Source organism: Pelodiscus sinensis, chromosome 4 (assembly GCF_049634645.1).
Source record: "Pelodiscus sinensis isolate JC-2024 chromosome 4, ASM4963464v1, whole genome shotgun sequence".
Taxonomy (NCBI): Eukaryota; Metazoa; Chordata; order Testudines; family Trionychidae; genus Pelodiscus; species Pelodiscus sinensis.
The window spans coordinates 63,230,411-63,244,520 of NC_134714.1; the positions used below are offsets into that span (position 1 = coordinate 63,230,411).

Here is a 14,110-nt window from a genome sequence, read left to right on the forward strand (position 1 = left end):
ATTCCTGGTTAACTGTGTGTAGAAGTTTTTATTCCAGAATAGCTATTTAACTTTACATTCAGACTTTCCCTTAAACTGAATTAATTTCCCAGTGTAGACAAGCCCTAAATTCAGTGTCAAGACAAGGAAATCTCCCTGTTTCTCTCCAGTTATTGATTTGGGACTGTTTTCTATGTAGCGGTAAGTGCAGAAGCCACTCAACATTATGGTGTCCATTTTTCATGTTCCATCTTTACATGTTGCTTGAGTAAATCAAATTTGATGCAGGATTACATTTTCCAACTAATTGCAGAAGGATTGAGATGAGGATGAAAATCACTTTGCCCTGTTACAAATATTGTAATTCTTGTGTCCTCAACTTTAATTTTCATAGGAAATGTCTAAAACTCTGCCCAAGGGATAGATGCACTGGTTGAAAAAAATTGTGTGCTGCTGCTCCCCATTCAAGTCTTTGCCTTCTGTCATTTACATAAATACACCAGATAGTGCCTCAACAGTAGTATGCCAAGTGATTAACCTGCTCATTTAGCTAATGAGTGAATGAAAAGGAAACTTGAGTTGAGAAAGATTTTCATCTATCCTCAGAGCAGAAGATCAAGTAAAAATCTGGCATAGAATAAGGCCAGGTCTGGCCTTTGTCTCTTGTCTAGTTGGGCCCATTGTCTATATAGCACTTGAGGAAACCAGGTTCTTCTTCTTCGAGTGCTTGCTCGTGTCCATTCTGATTAGGTGTACGCGCGCAGCGTGCATGGATTCCGGAGCTTTTTTCCCTTAGCAGTATCCGTAGGGCCAGCAGGGAGCCCCCTGGAGTGGCGCCGGTATACCGGTGCATATATACCCCTGCTGGCCCCTCCACCCCCTCAGTTCCTTCTTACCACCTGTGAGGGTAGCTGGAACATGCTTTCAGGCTGTTAGCCTATCTCTTAGCAGCTGTATCTCTTTATCTGTTGTATTATAGTTCTAATTGAAGTTTTATCTAGTTAAGTAGTTAAGTGCTGTAAATAGTGTAATTAGTTAGATAGGGGAGCACAGCAGGACTCTCCCCGTGAGGGGAGGGCATGCCAGGGCCCTAGGGCTTTAAACCCTGTTCTTCCTGCTGTAAACCTATGCCCTGCGGAGATCCCCACTCCGACTGTCTAAAGTGTCTGGGAGAGGCCCATCGAGCTGAAAGCTGCTCTATCTGCAAGAGCTTTAAGCCCCGGACCAAAAAGGAGAGGGACTCCCGGCTAAAACTCTTACTAATGGAGTCAGCACTGCAGCCTCAGGGCGAGGAGCGGCCTCAGTCTGTCCGCAGCACACCGTCGGCGGCACCCGTGTCGGCCAAGCATCGTCCTGAGACCGACAAGGCACCGAGGCACAGGTCGCAGTCCCCGGTGCCGAGGGGCCTCCAAGAGCTCGAGGGGACGCTCTGCAGAGAGGAGTACCCAGAAGGTGCGCCCTAAGGAGGGGCACCTTTCTGCTAAGGCCTCCAAAAAGAGGTGCAGCCTAGACAAGGGCAAGAGCCCAGGGCAGCCCGTGGGGATAGGAGAGGTACATCGTCCCTCCACCCCAGAGACCTTCGAGGCGGCCCGGGACCTCATCCAGATGGCCGCGGAGGAAGGAGAGGGCCAGGTGCCGCAAGAGCGGACTGTGCCGGCATCGGCCTCAAGTGCCCCCCAGCAGGCTATGGCAGCCGGGTTGTGGGACCTTCTGGGCGAACGGCAGGCCTCGGCCCAGCAGCAGCTTTTCCCGGGGCCGGCAAGAGCACCGGAGCCGGGACAAACGTCGGCACCGACCCTGGGCCCCTTCCTGGCAGCACCGGCAACGGCTCCGGGAGTGAGTGCGCTTGCGGTGCCGGTGCAGGGACCGGTGCCACAGACAGGCCCTTGGGCGGTGCAGGGCCCCGCACCGTACTATACGCCGACCGCGGTGCCACAGCCGGCGCCCCACACGGCACCGACGCTGATGCCTCTCCCGGCGCCGTTCCCTGCTCACACCCTGGGAGTGCCAACCCAGCAGCAGGCCGCGGTGCTGCAGCACGTGGCGGCACCGGTGGGTTACTTACCGGCCTATCAGATGCAGCTGGGCATAGTACCGCTACAGCAAGGACCTCCACTTATGCCCCTACCGGCACCGTGTGTGGTGCACAGGGGCAAGCCATCGGCCATGGCAGCACAGTGAAAGGTGCAGGCTTCATCCGCCCCTCCCTGGTCGGCATCGGAGTACTCTTCGGATTCTGAGGCCGAATCGGTGGCATCGTCCAGGTCACGATCCCGACACAGGTCTCGTTCATCGGTCAGATCATCTCACCAGAAACCAGTGGACCAGCAGCAGTGGCAGGGGCAACCTCAGTGGTCATTCTGGACGCCCTGGGCATACCACCAGGCCCAGGGGCCTCCCCCTACGGTGGTGGGGTCATCCCGTAGGAGCAGCACCCCATCTGCCGCCCCTTTGACAGCCCCTCCGCCTGGAGACATGGTGGCGATGCCAAGACCTCCGGTAATCGGTCAAGGGCAGGAGGCCATGTCCCAGCTGGGCTCAGTCTATATGGACATCCCGGCCCAAGGGGAACCAGGGGCACAGCTCGGCGAGGAGGCAGTCCCTCGAGAGTTCTCGTCATCTTTGCTGGACGAGGCCCTGGCGGTCCAGCACGAGGAGGTCCACGAGGACCAAGATCCTATGGTGGACATCATAGCGGCAGCGGGCCCTGGCCGAGTGGCGCTCCCACTGAATAAAACAGTGGACAAACTGTCAAACTCTGTGGCAGACGCTGGCCTCCATTGCGCCGACCCAAAAGGGGGTCGAGAGAAGGTACTACATACCCCAAGCAGGGCACGAGCATCTTTTTAACCACCCGGCTCCGGGATCCATAGCGGTGCAGGCCGCAGGGCAGAAGGAGTGCCAAGGGCCTCCAGGTCCTACACCGAAGGCGAAGGAGCCCAAGAAATTGGACCTGCTTGGCCGGAAGGCCTATGCCACAGGGGGCCTCCAGCTACGTATAGCTAACCAGCAACTAATGCTGGAGCGTTATGCCTTTAACACATGGGCATCAATGCAGAAATTTGCCAGACAGCTTCCCCCTGAATCCCGCCAGGAGTTTGGGGCCCTGACAGAAGAGGGAAGGGCAGTGGTGCGTACCTTTCTCCAGGCGGCCTTGGAGACCGCCCGGTCATGAGGCGCAGTGCAGGTGTCTGGCATCCCGCCCGAGGTGCAGACCATTATTCAGGATCTACCTTTTGAGGGGCCGGGCTTGTTCTCAGAGCAGACCGATTCCAAGCTTCATAGCTTGAAGGACTCAAGAGCGACGTTGAAGTTGCTAGAGATACACACCCCGGCACCTCAGAGGCGCTCCCTCCAGGCTAGACCCTATCCCAGACGGGGGCAAAACAATGATAGGGGTCGCAGGAGGGGCCGTAACAATAGCCGCCCTGACCTCTTTAGAGGCAGGCATAGGGGCCCTCGGTCAGACTCCGAGAGAGGCTCAGGACCGTCACCCGGTCACCAAACTAAGCCCTCATTTTGAAGGTACGCCAGAGAGCAGAGTACCAGTCGCACCTACTTGCCCACTCTTTGGGGACCGTCTTTCCCTCTTTTACCAGGAGTGGATAAATATCACGTCTGACCATTGGGTCCTAGACCTGGTAAAGCAGGGATATACTATCCCCTTCCTTTCCTGCCCTGCCTCCCACCCTCCCTCCCCTTCTCTTTTCAGGGACCCTTCTCACGAGACGCTCCTTCGGCAGGAGGTGTCCAACCTGTTGGCGCTAGGGGCCATAGAAAGAGTGCCCCCAGACGTGAAAGGAAAGGGTTTCTACTCCCGCTACTTCCTAGTACCCAAGGCGAAAGGGGGCATGCGTCCCATATTAGACCTCCGAAACCTGAACACCTTCATTAGGAAAACAAAGTTCAGGATGGTGATGCTTGCATCATCCCATCGCTCAAAAAGGGGGACTGGTATGCTGCTCTCGACCTCAAAGATGCGTACTTCCATATTTCAATTTTTCCAAGTTCACAGAAAATTCCTACGGTTCGTGGTGGGACAGGACCACTTCCAATTTACGGTCCTCCCGTTTGGACTATGCACAGCCCCGAGAGTTTTTACCAAATGTATGACGGTGGTAGCCGCGTTTCTGGGGCGGCACAAGGTCCAAATGTTTCCATATTTGGACGATTGGCTGATAAGGGGCAAGTCTCGAGAACAGGTACTGGATCATGTCTCATGGGCCAGGGCTTTGTTCGAGAGCCTCGGCCTCCTCATAAACGATGCCAAATCATTGCTAGATCCCACTCGAGTCATAGACTTTGGGGGGACCCATCTGGACTCGCCTTTGGGCAAGGCCTCTCTGCCGAGAGACAGATTCATGGCTATCCACTCGCTGGTAGTGGAGCTGCAGGAGTTCCCAACTACGACGGCGAGGACCTGTATGAGGCTCCTAGGCCACATGGCGGCGTGCACTTATGTGGTCCAACACGCCAGGCTGCGCATGCACCCATTGCAGGGGTGGCTCAGGGTAGCGCACAACCCCTTGAGGTCGCTAGATGCGGTAGTGACTATCCCTCAGGACATTCTTCGTTCGCTGGACTGGTGGAAGGACGAGGGCACGGTGAGTGCAGGGGTCCGATTCACCAGAGCGTCCCCGTCAGCGCAGCTGGTCACGGATGCTTCGGACGCGGGATGGGGCGCTCACCTGGGCAACCTCAGAACGCAAGGTACGTGGTCACCAGAGGAGGTTCACCTCCATATAAATATCAAGGAACTGCGGGTGGTCAGGTTGGCCTGCAGGGTGTTACTTCCCCACCTGCGGAACAGAGTGGTGGCGGTGCTGACAGACAACGCTACCGCCATGTTTTATATCAACAAGCAGGGTGGGGCGTGTTCCTCTCCCCTGTGCCGGGAAGCCCTAGCTCTATGGGAACTGTGTATAGCCCACGGTATTTACCTGGAGGCATCTCACCTCCCGGGAACCAGGAATGGGCTAGCGGACAGGCTCAGCCGTTTGATCCAGGCACACAAGTGGGTGCTAAGGTGGGACATACTTCATGGGGTCTTCCAAAGGTGGGGGTCTCCCCGCCTGGACCTGTTTGCGACTCTGAGCAACGCCCAGTGCAGGGAGTACTGTTCGTACATGGGATACAGCCCGGGCTCTCGGGGCGATGCGCTGCAGATCAGCTGGCCCAGGGGCTTACTCTATGCCTTCCCCCTGTTCCCTCTGATCCACGATACACTCCTCAGAGTGCAGAGGTTCAGGGCCCAGGCTATCCTGATAGAGCCAGTGTGGCCTCGGCAGCACTGGTTCACCACCCTGCTGAATCTGACCGTGGAGGGCCTGCTCAGGCTACCCCTCGTGCCGGATCTAATCACTCAGAGCTGCGAGGCCAGGGTAGCACTCCACCCGAGCCTGCCATCTCTGCACCTAGCAGCGTGGCTCCTCAGTGGCTCTCAGTGATGGAGCAAGCCTGATCCAGGGCAGTCCAGGAGGTCCTCCTAGAAAGCAGAAAACTGTCCACTAGGGCCCTTTACGAAGCTAAGTGGAAGAAGTTTACCTAGTGGCTGGAGGGCAGGACGCTCGCTCAGGATGAAGGGGCGGTTCTGACTGTCTTGGAATACCTCCTCCACCTGTGGGAACAGGATCTGGCCACAGCCTCCCTGAGGGTACACCTGGCGGCCATAGCAGCCTTTCACGCCGGGGGAGGCCAAAGGTCTATCTTTGCCAATCCCTTGGTTAAAAGATTTCTGAAGGGAATTGACAGAATGATGCCATACGTGAGACCACCGGTCCCGGCTTGGGACCTTAACCTGGTCCTGACTGCCCTTATGAAGCCCCCGTTCGAGCCTCTGGCTTCATGCTCCTTGAAGTACCTGTCCTATAAGGTAGCTTTCCTCGTGGCCATTACCTCGGCCAGGAGGGTGTCAGAGCTTAGGGCTCTTACCTCAGAACCACCCTACACGGTGTTTTTTAAAGATAAGGTGAGGTTGCGTCCATATCCGGGGTTCCTTCCCAAGGTTGTCTTGCATTTCCATATGTCCCAGGATATTTACCTGCCAGTGTTTTACCCCAAGCCACACACGTTGCCCAGGGAACAGGCTTTGCACTGCCTGAATGTTAGGGGGGCGTTGGTGTTTTATATAGACAGGATGCGAGAGTTCCGCAAGTCAACTCAATTGTTTATTTCAGTGGCGGAAAGAATGTGTGGGCAGCCAGTCTCGGCGCAGCGTATATCCTCGTGGATTACTTCCTGCATCTGACTGCTACAAGGATGCAGGTAGATCACCGCCGCACATAACGGCACTTTCCACGAGAGCCCAGGCAACGTTGGCGGCGTTCCTGGCCTGCGTGCTGATCTTGGAAATCTGCAGGGCAGCAACCTGGTCATCGGTGCACACGTTTGTGGAGCATTATGCAATTACACAACTGGCCAGGGAGGATGCTGCCGTCGGGAGGGCAGTCCTGTGTTCTGCAGAATGATAATGGAGTAGTTAGTCACCTTCCGACCCCGCCTCCGAAGGGGGAACATGGCTAGGAACTCACCTAATCAGAATGGACATGAGCAAGCACTCGAAGAAGAAGAGGTTACTTACCTCGTAACTGTAGTTTTTCGAGATGTATTGCTCATGTCCATTCTGCATCCCACCCACCTCCCCGTGTCGGAAGGAGCCGGCAAGAAGGAACTGAGGGGGTGGAGGGGCCAGCAGGGGTATATATGCACCGGTATACCGGCGCCACTCCAGGGGGCTCCCTGCTGGCCCTACGGCTACTGCTAAGGGAAAAAAGCTCCAGAATCCATGCACGCGGCGCACGTACACCTAATCAGAATGGACATGAGCAACATATCTCGAACTACAGTTACGAGGTAAGTAGCCTCTTCTTTTTAAATAGTTGCTTGTGCCATTTTATCAAAAGATTTTATCAAAAGTTTAACTTTTTGTGAAATACACACTAACTTTCCTTGCTACTTCGGCTTTCCTTAATTTTTACATCATCTGCAGATATGGAACATACTAGTATTTAGCTTCAATATAAATGTCATTGGTTTTAGGAACTCTATGAAGAAGCTTCTTAGGCTTCTGAATTGGAAATGGGGGTCTCTAAACATGCTTTTTGTGGTTACTCTGTCAAAGTTACTTCAGTTTAATCTAATTTTAACATCCCGAAGTTAATCAACTAATGGAATAGTTGATGGAATTTCCATTGACTATTTGATTAGCCAGTAAGGGTGCTTCTGCTTTGAAATGTAGCAAGAGCCTGCCCGGATCTTGCTATATTTCAAAACCAGAAGTGCTGCACATAACATTCCATCTTTGAAATGTACAACAGCCCTGCTGTCCTCAGGCTCCATGCAGCGTTTCAATCTCTGACATGTACAAGAGACCCAGTGGGGCCCACCCCCTAACTGGCTGATACTACATTTCAAAGGTGGAACCCCACCACTGCACCTCTGCCTGCTCCCATGGAGCTGGAGGGAATCAGCTTTTAAGCCGGCTCCCCCCAGCATCCTCTCCTCTCTCCCCCCACTTGCTGCCTCTAACAGCAAGGGGGGGGGGAGAGAGTGACTAGTCGACTAGTGTGTTGACTGACTCTCCAATAAGCTTTAGCTTATCCGATAGTCAGTTACTCGCTTACATCCCAAGTTTAACTCAGAATGACCGGTTTGGTATCAAGGACTTCTGTACTTACAGCATGCAGCTCATTTTAATTTTATTCAGATATACTGATGTATATGTAGCATTTTCTCAGCCAGACTCCCAAAGCTGTGCACATTTTATTCAACAGTTCCTCCAATCCTGCAAAGGAAATGCAGTTGCTTCTCTGGATGCGTATTTTTAGTTGCTTCTCATCATACTCTCACCTTATTTTCTAATCAAACTTATTAGAACTACTCTGTACAGGTTGGACCTCCCTTGTCTGGCACCCTTTGGACCTGACCAGTTCCAAACAAGGGGATTTGCTGGACCAAGGGAGGTCTCTCTCTCCATGGTCCATGCTGCCCTGCTGACACCAGATGAGGGGCTCCAGCCTGGCATCATTGTTGCCTCTGGAGCTCTAGCTGCTGTCAGCCCTGCTGCAGCCAGGGCTAGAACTCTGTAACTGCTTGGCTCTATGGCCAGGCCAGAGCTCTACAGCCACTTTGCTCTATGGGGTTGCAACTCCCCAGCTGCTGGGGCTAGAACTCCCTGCCAGGCCCTGCCACCCCCACCCCACCCCACCCCACCCTGACACTAAGCTTCTGGCTGCGTCGCTGGTCCCTCTACTGCATTCCTGCTCTGCTACCAGACCTCCCTGTTCCTGGGCTGTGTGGTCCAGGAATATCCATGGTTTTGCCAAACAATGGATGTTGCTGGATTCAGTGTCCTTGTTAAGGGAGGTTCAACCTGTATATGTTAATGTGAAAAATTGGGCCTACTGCTGTCTTCCTTTTCAAACTGGCGTGGTTCCGAGCCATTAGTTCTCAATCTGTTTATCATTGTTGACCATGTTACTTGGGCCACAGGTTGAGAACCACAGTGTACACACCCCACAAACACCTATGCCCATCTCCTCTTGCCCTGAGATCCCTCCACAGAGTGGGACCAGTAGTGGAGCCCTGGGGATGGTGGTGGCAGAGACCCCAGACCCTGCCGTGTGGGACTGGGCTGGGTGGCAGCCTGGACCCCAATAATGTGAGGCCAGCCCTAGACCACTGCAATGCAGGGCCAGCTAGCAGCCCTGAGCCCAACACATGGGCAGCCCAGACCTTGCCATGCTGGGCATCCAGGCAGCTGGTAATCCTGACTCCATGGCATGACCCAACCATCTGCAGTGCAGCTGTGTGCTAATTGGGTTGAGGATTGAGAACTGCCGCTCTCAGCCATATGAAGCTCCTGGGGCTCTAGTGCATGTGAGCAGTAAATTGTTCCTAACCTTTCCAGCTCAGTGAAAGTTGGTATGAGTAGTTCCAGGAGTCAAATTACAAGCACCAATAATTTCCTGCTTGCTCAGCTTCCTGCTGTGAGGTCAGCAAAGTTCAGTATGAATCCAAGGCAGCAACACCTCTGTTAACCCTTTGGCTTCCTCTTGTGCTGGGGATTTCTCAGCAATGTGAGAAAATCAGCCCTTACAAGATAACTACTGTAATATCTTTTTCCTGTCCCCTTTTGGCACAGGCCACAGTTATCAAGCTAATTGTAACCTAGTTTTGGCAGATGACTTCTATATAAATAGATAATTTTACAGGCTTTATTTAAATTTATTTGGGAGGTGGGGAGGAGGAATAAGAACTGATGGTGATGAGACAGCCATGGTGGCATGATCATAAATGTAGAGTGGAAATGTTTTTTAATTCTATACTCTATAAACTTGTTTAAGGCTGATCATTAGGCAAGAACTACTCTTCAGAACCTGCGTTTTACAAAGTTAGGCATTTACCATCATATGTTAGCTCCTGCCAAATATAAAGTTGACAATTTAAGCAAAAGAATGAGCCCATTGAAATATAATTAATTAGGGCTGTCAATTGAAGGACAAAAACTGGGGTACTCCTAGAGTCAGCTAGTTTTCTCTCAAGACAGAGTGAAGTGGAGGAGACTTGTATATGACCTATGCTCCACTCGGAGTACAAGGGTTTAAGAAGAAGTCAATTGACCTGCGTTAGCGCCTGTGATTAATGCAGGACAGCATTAACACGTTCTGTTTTTAACATGTTAATCGCAGGTGTTAATGCTGCGCTGCCTCTTGGAAGTGCCATTTTGGTGCTTTAAAGGGGCAGCGTATTAGGAGCCAGGGATCAGCTGATCCCAGGCTCTTAATGTGCTGCCCCTTGGAAAGCTGCGGCACTTCCAAGGGGCAGCCTGCATGGAGCTAGGGGTCAGCTGGGGACTCCAGCTGATCATAGAATTATAGGAGTGGAAGGGACCTCGAGAGGTCATCGAGTCCAGCTCCGTCTACACCATCCCTGACAGATGTCTATCTAACCTGTTCTTAAATATCTCCAGAGAAGGAGATTCCACCACCTCCCTTGGCAATTTATTCCAATATTTGACCATCCTGACAGTTAGGAATGATCCTGGGCTCCATGCAGCACTGCCCCGTTGAAATGCCGTGGCGAGGCCATTTCAAAGGGGAGGCGCATGCAATTAGTTGCTCAATTAATCGTGATTAAATGTTTTAATTGCTTGATAGCCCTATAATTAGAAGATCAAGTAGTACTTTCATAGTACCACATATGTGACACTTTACAAATGAGTGAATGCCTCTGCCTTGAGATATTTGAGCTATGTTGGAATGGCATAATGCAAATAAAAGGTAAGAAGTAAAGGGAAGAAGATTGTTCTCTACTTAAGATTCACCCTATTTTCCCCCCTCCCCTGCCCAATTTTATACCACTATTGACTTATGGGGGGGTGGCTCATGAAATACTGACTTTTAAAACCCGAATGTGTGTGTATACATACTGTATCAATCTTAGGCTGTGCTCTCCGGTATTTTACTATTGAATATGTAACAGGCTGTACCCCTTTAAAATCTTCTCAATCCTCTCTATGGATGGCTATTACTGTAGCTCATGTCCACACGCCTGGTAGTTTGCCAGTACTAAAAGACAGATTCAATAAACATCTTAATGGAAAGCATGAAGACTTTGTAGATACTTCTAACAATGCTATCCTGATTAGGCAATACTTTGTCTGGTAGGACAATTTCCCATAAGTGTCTACAGTGACACCATGCCATTACATTTTGTTCTAATAGCTTTCTTGTCCTTGTTGATTAGGAGCAGATGAATGCCATAAAGATCTTGGTCATTCTAAGATATGCACCACTGATATGTAGATATTCCTATTTAACTGCAACCATGCCTTGATATTCTTATTACAGGAAAATTGTTATATAAATCATGAATAAAGTGGCTGTGGCCCCTTACCAGATGTGTCTAACTGAAGGTTCCTTTTAGTTGACTTGTGTGTTAGATCTTTTCAAGTATGCTAAAAGGACAGCAGGGGTGAGATGGGGGGGAAAGCAATCAAATTGGGACAAATTAGAGTGGTATTACTATGATCCTGCATGCCAGGACACAATGTCACTCATTCAAATTTGGCCTAGCCATTCCTCCATGCCAGCAGGCAAAGGGCTGGGCCAGGCTTTATTTTACCCAGGCTCATTGGTTAACCATTCACACAGTTACACTTTCACATTCATATTGGATAGTAGTAGTTACTAGTTATTTGAGAGGTTTCATTTCCTCTGGGAAAATCTTCCACTGTGTACATCCAGTTCAATAGGGTTTAAAGGTTGCCTTTTGTATAGAGAGGAATCGGGAAATCAAGCTGCAGCTATTAATGATGAAGTGCTCTCTTTGTCCTGCTTTGGAGCCAGACCAAGACACTATTTTGATCTCAGTGCGGCATTTGCATATAAGAGGGAAAGCTTCAGTGATTTCATCTAAAGATCTTAGATGAGCTCCCCTCTTAAAAAATCCACCTCCCAGCGACTTCACCCTCCAAGCAGGACAGCAAACTCAGAGACTTGGTCCTTGAGGCTCAGTATCCAAAGTGAAGGGCTCCCTTCAGTACCAGTGAGTCAGGAAAGTACTGCAGCTTTTCTAAGCCTTCTGAGAAGGCTCCAGTACCATCTACCAGAAATGGTCAGCATCAACATAGAAGACTGGTACCATTGAGCTTACCCCTTTTTTTTGGTACCTTATCAGAGAAAAACTGCTGAGAAGTAGGGTAAATGCCTCTTGAGTTGGTGGCTATTCTCCCACAAGACGTAGCAATCCAACAACGACAGTAAACTTTTGTTTTACCACACAAGCTAACAAGTAGTCAGAAAAGCAGCTTCCTCAGTCCTTGTATCACCACTAAACTTAATGAGTGGCTATTTAAACTAGGGCTGTCAATGTGTAGTTGATTACATGACTAACTGATAAGACTAGGCTTATTAATTCTATTGACTACATGTATTTCCCCTCTCTTCTCCTCCCCCCATGCATACACTAGCTCCCTCTGTCAGAAGCAGCAAGGGAGGGGGAGATGAGAGCCAGTGCCTGTGGGAATCCAGCTTTTAAGCTGATTCCACGTGAGCACTAGATCCTATGGAGCCTTCTCCCCTACAGTGTTGCTTCTGCTAGAGAGGCAGCAGTGCAAAATGGCAAGGGGCTGAATCTGCAAAGGTCTCAAGCTCCCCATGGACCCAGGCTGCACTGGCATCCCACAGAGCAGCCTCTGTCCGCAGCAAGCTTGGTCCTGCCTCAACCAGAGGCTGCTCTGCGGCAGCAATACCTGTCTGCGGGAGGCTCAAACTCCCTGAGGACAGAGGCTGCGGCCCCTGCCACCAGGGACTATCAAATAATTGTGTAACTGCTAAATTTAGATATCATCCCTAATTTAAATCCAAACAGATAGGCTTGCCCCCTCCTCAGGTCCATGGCTGCTCCAGCCTGCTCTGCTGACTATCTTCCACAGCTGGGTAGCTATGCTTCACTACAGCAGTGCAGTGGAATGCAGCAGCTGGGGGATGGGGGATGGAGCAGAGGAGGCTCCCACAGCCACCTGAGGGCAGGGGTGGGAAGCAGACCCCTGCTGCTGCCCTGTGCCTTGCCTCCTACACAATCCCCTGGGCCTAGGGTGGCCACTCCAACCTGTCTTATGGATGAGATAGCTCTGGCTACTGGTCCTAATACATGAATTATATTGGCATACAGGGTAACCTGGGCAAGGTAGAAGGGTAGCACCAAGCTCTTGGAAGGGGTGGGGTGTCTCAGGTAGAATGGCACTGCCTGCGGCACTCCTCCCTTCCTTTCTCCTCCCCCCCCATCACTGCTTGTAGTGTGCTGCTTCTGCCTCATTAGGTAGCCCTAAGAGCCACCCAGAGGGCCATGGCAGTGCTCCAGTGGAAATTTTAAATGGCTTGGGGGGGGCTGAACCCCTTTAAATCACCTGGGAGCAACTGCTCCCTTTACATACACTGACACATATGCATCATATTAGTACCATAATCATACTCAGCAAACGATAACTTTTCTATTGACATCTTACTTGATACTTCATATAAGATTTGTTGAAATTATATAACAGTAGTAGCAACAATGATCTACCTGGTCATGTTTCAATCAATATATCACAAAAGACACTTTCTAGTGGCAGTTCATGGAAACTACAGCAGTTTTGACAGCTACCCAATAAATCAATTATTCTTGAATTCACATGATCCCAATTAGTAAATCTGTTCTAATCAAACATGTAGACTTAAAAATTATAAATGCATTAAAAACAGGCTGTTATATTAGAAATGCTGAGATGTGATTGCTGAATTCTACTAACAACTATTAATATCTTCAATGATTATTTGCTATCAAATATAAATAGCATGACATTTCTCTTGAGAATGCCAAAGAAAGGCAAATGCAAAGTGCCAAGTGCAATAAAAATACCATTAAAATAAATAATGTAAAGGCGTGAAATCAAGTCTGGGATGGATTACAAGGGCAAGGCCGTCCTCTTCGGGCAAGCCAAAAAACAATTCACAAATTTGTTAGTTGCTATGAGGCTTTATGCAGACACATGAACTCATAAGTTATTCTTTCAACTGCTACAGCCATGAATGACGACTGTATCATTTGGGGGGAGGGGGGTTGTGTGTGTGTGTGTGTGTGCGCGCGCGCGCGAGAGCGAGCGAGCAATATGTCACTGAAGCGAGTCTTCAGCAGCTCAATACATCCTTAAACCAGGGAAGAGCTGCTCTGGCTAGGCATGGAGGTGCAGCACCACTGCTTAAAACACAGAGCCCTGGATGCTGCGATGCACAGTCTCATCAGGGGCTGTAGGAGCTCTGCTGCAAGCAGGAACTAGGAGTGTGGGGGGCTTCAGCACCTATAGCTGCAGGGCTACACTTTGATTCAATAGCTCTTAGAACCAGCACCCCCGAGTGCAGAGGACTCACCCCAGGTGGGGTCACTGCATCCTCCTGCCCCAGGCTGGAATACATCGCCCTCTGTCCCTAGCTTGGCACAGCTCCTTCCTCTGCCCCTCTTGTGCTTGGCCCCGCCAGACTTCCACCTCTTCGGCCTGCCCTCGCCAGGCCCGGGGAACAGGAGTCAGATGGAATCCCCAGAGACTGGGCAGCAGCTTCAACAGATGTTACTGAGCACGCGCAGCTCT

General features: G+C 50.8%; 1 long non-coding RNA gene across 1 annotated transcript; it reads right to left on the reverse strand.

The window, feature by feature from the left end:
* Nucleotides 1-6,124: 6,124 nt before the first annotated feature.
* On the reverse strand, nucleotides 6,125-14,065 carry LOC142829127 (uncharacterized). Its single transcript, XR_012903436.1, has 2 exons — nucleotides 13,893-14,065; nucleotides 6,125-6,435 (listed from the first exon to the last, which is right to left on the reverse strand). It is a non-coding gene; the product is annotated as an uncharacterized LOC142829127 (long non-coding RNA).
* Between the last annotated feature and the right edge of the window lie 45 nt (nucleotides 14,066-14,110).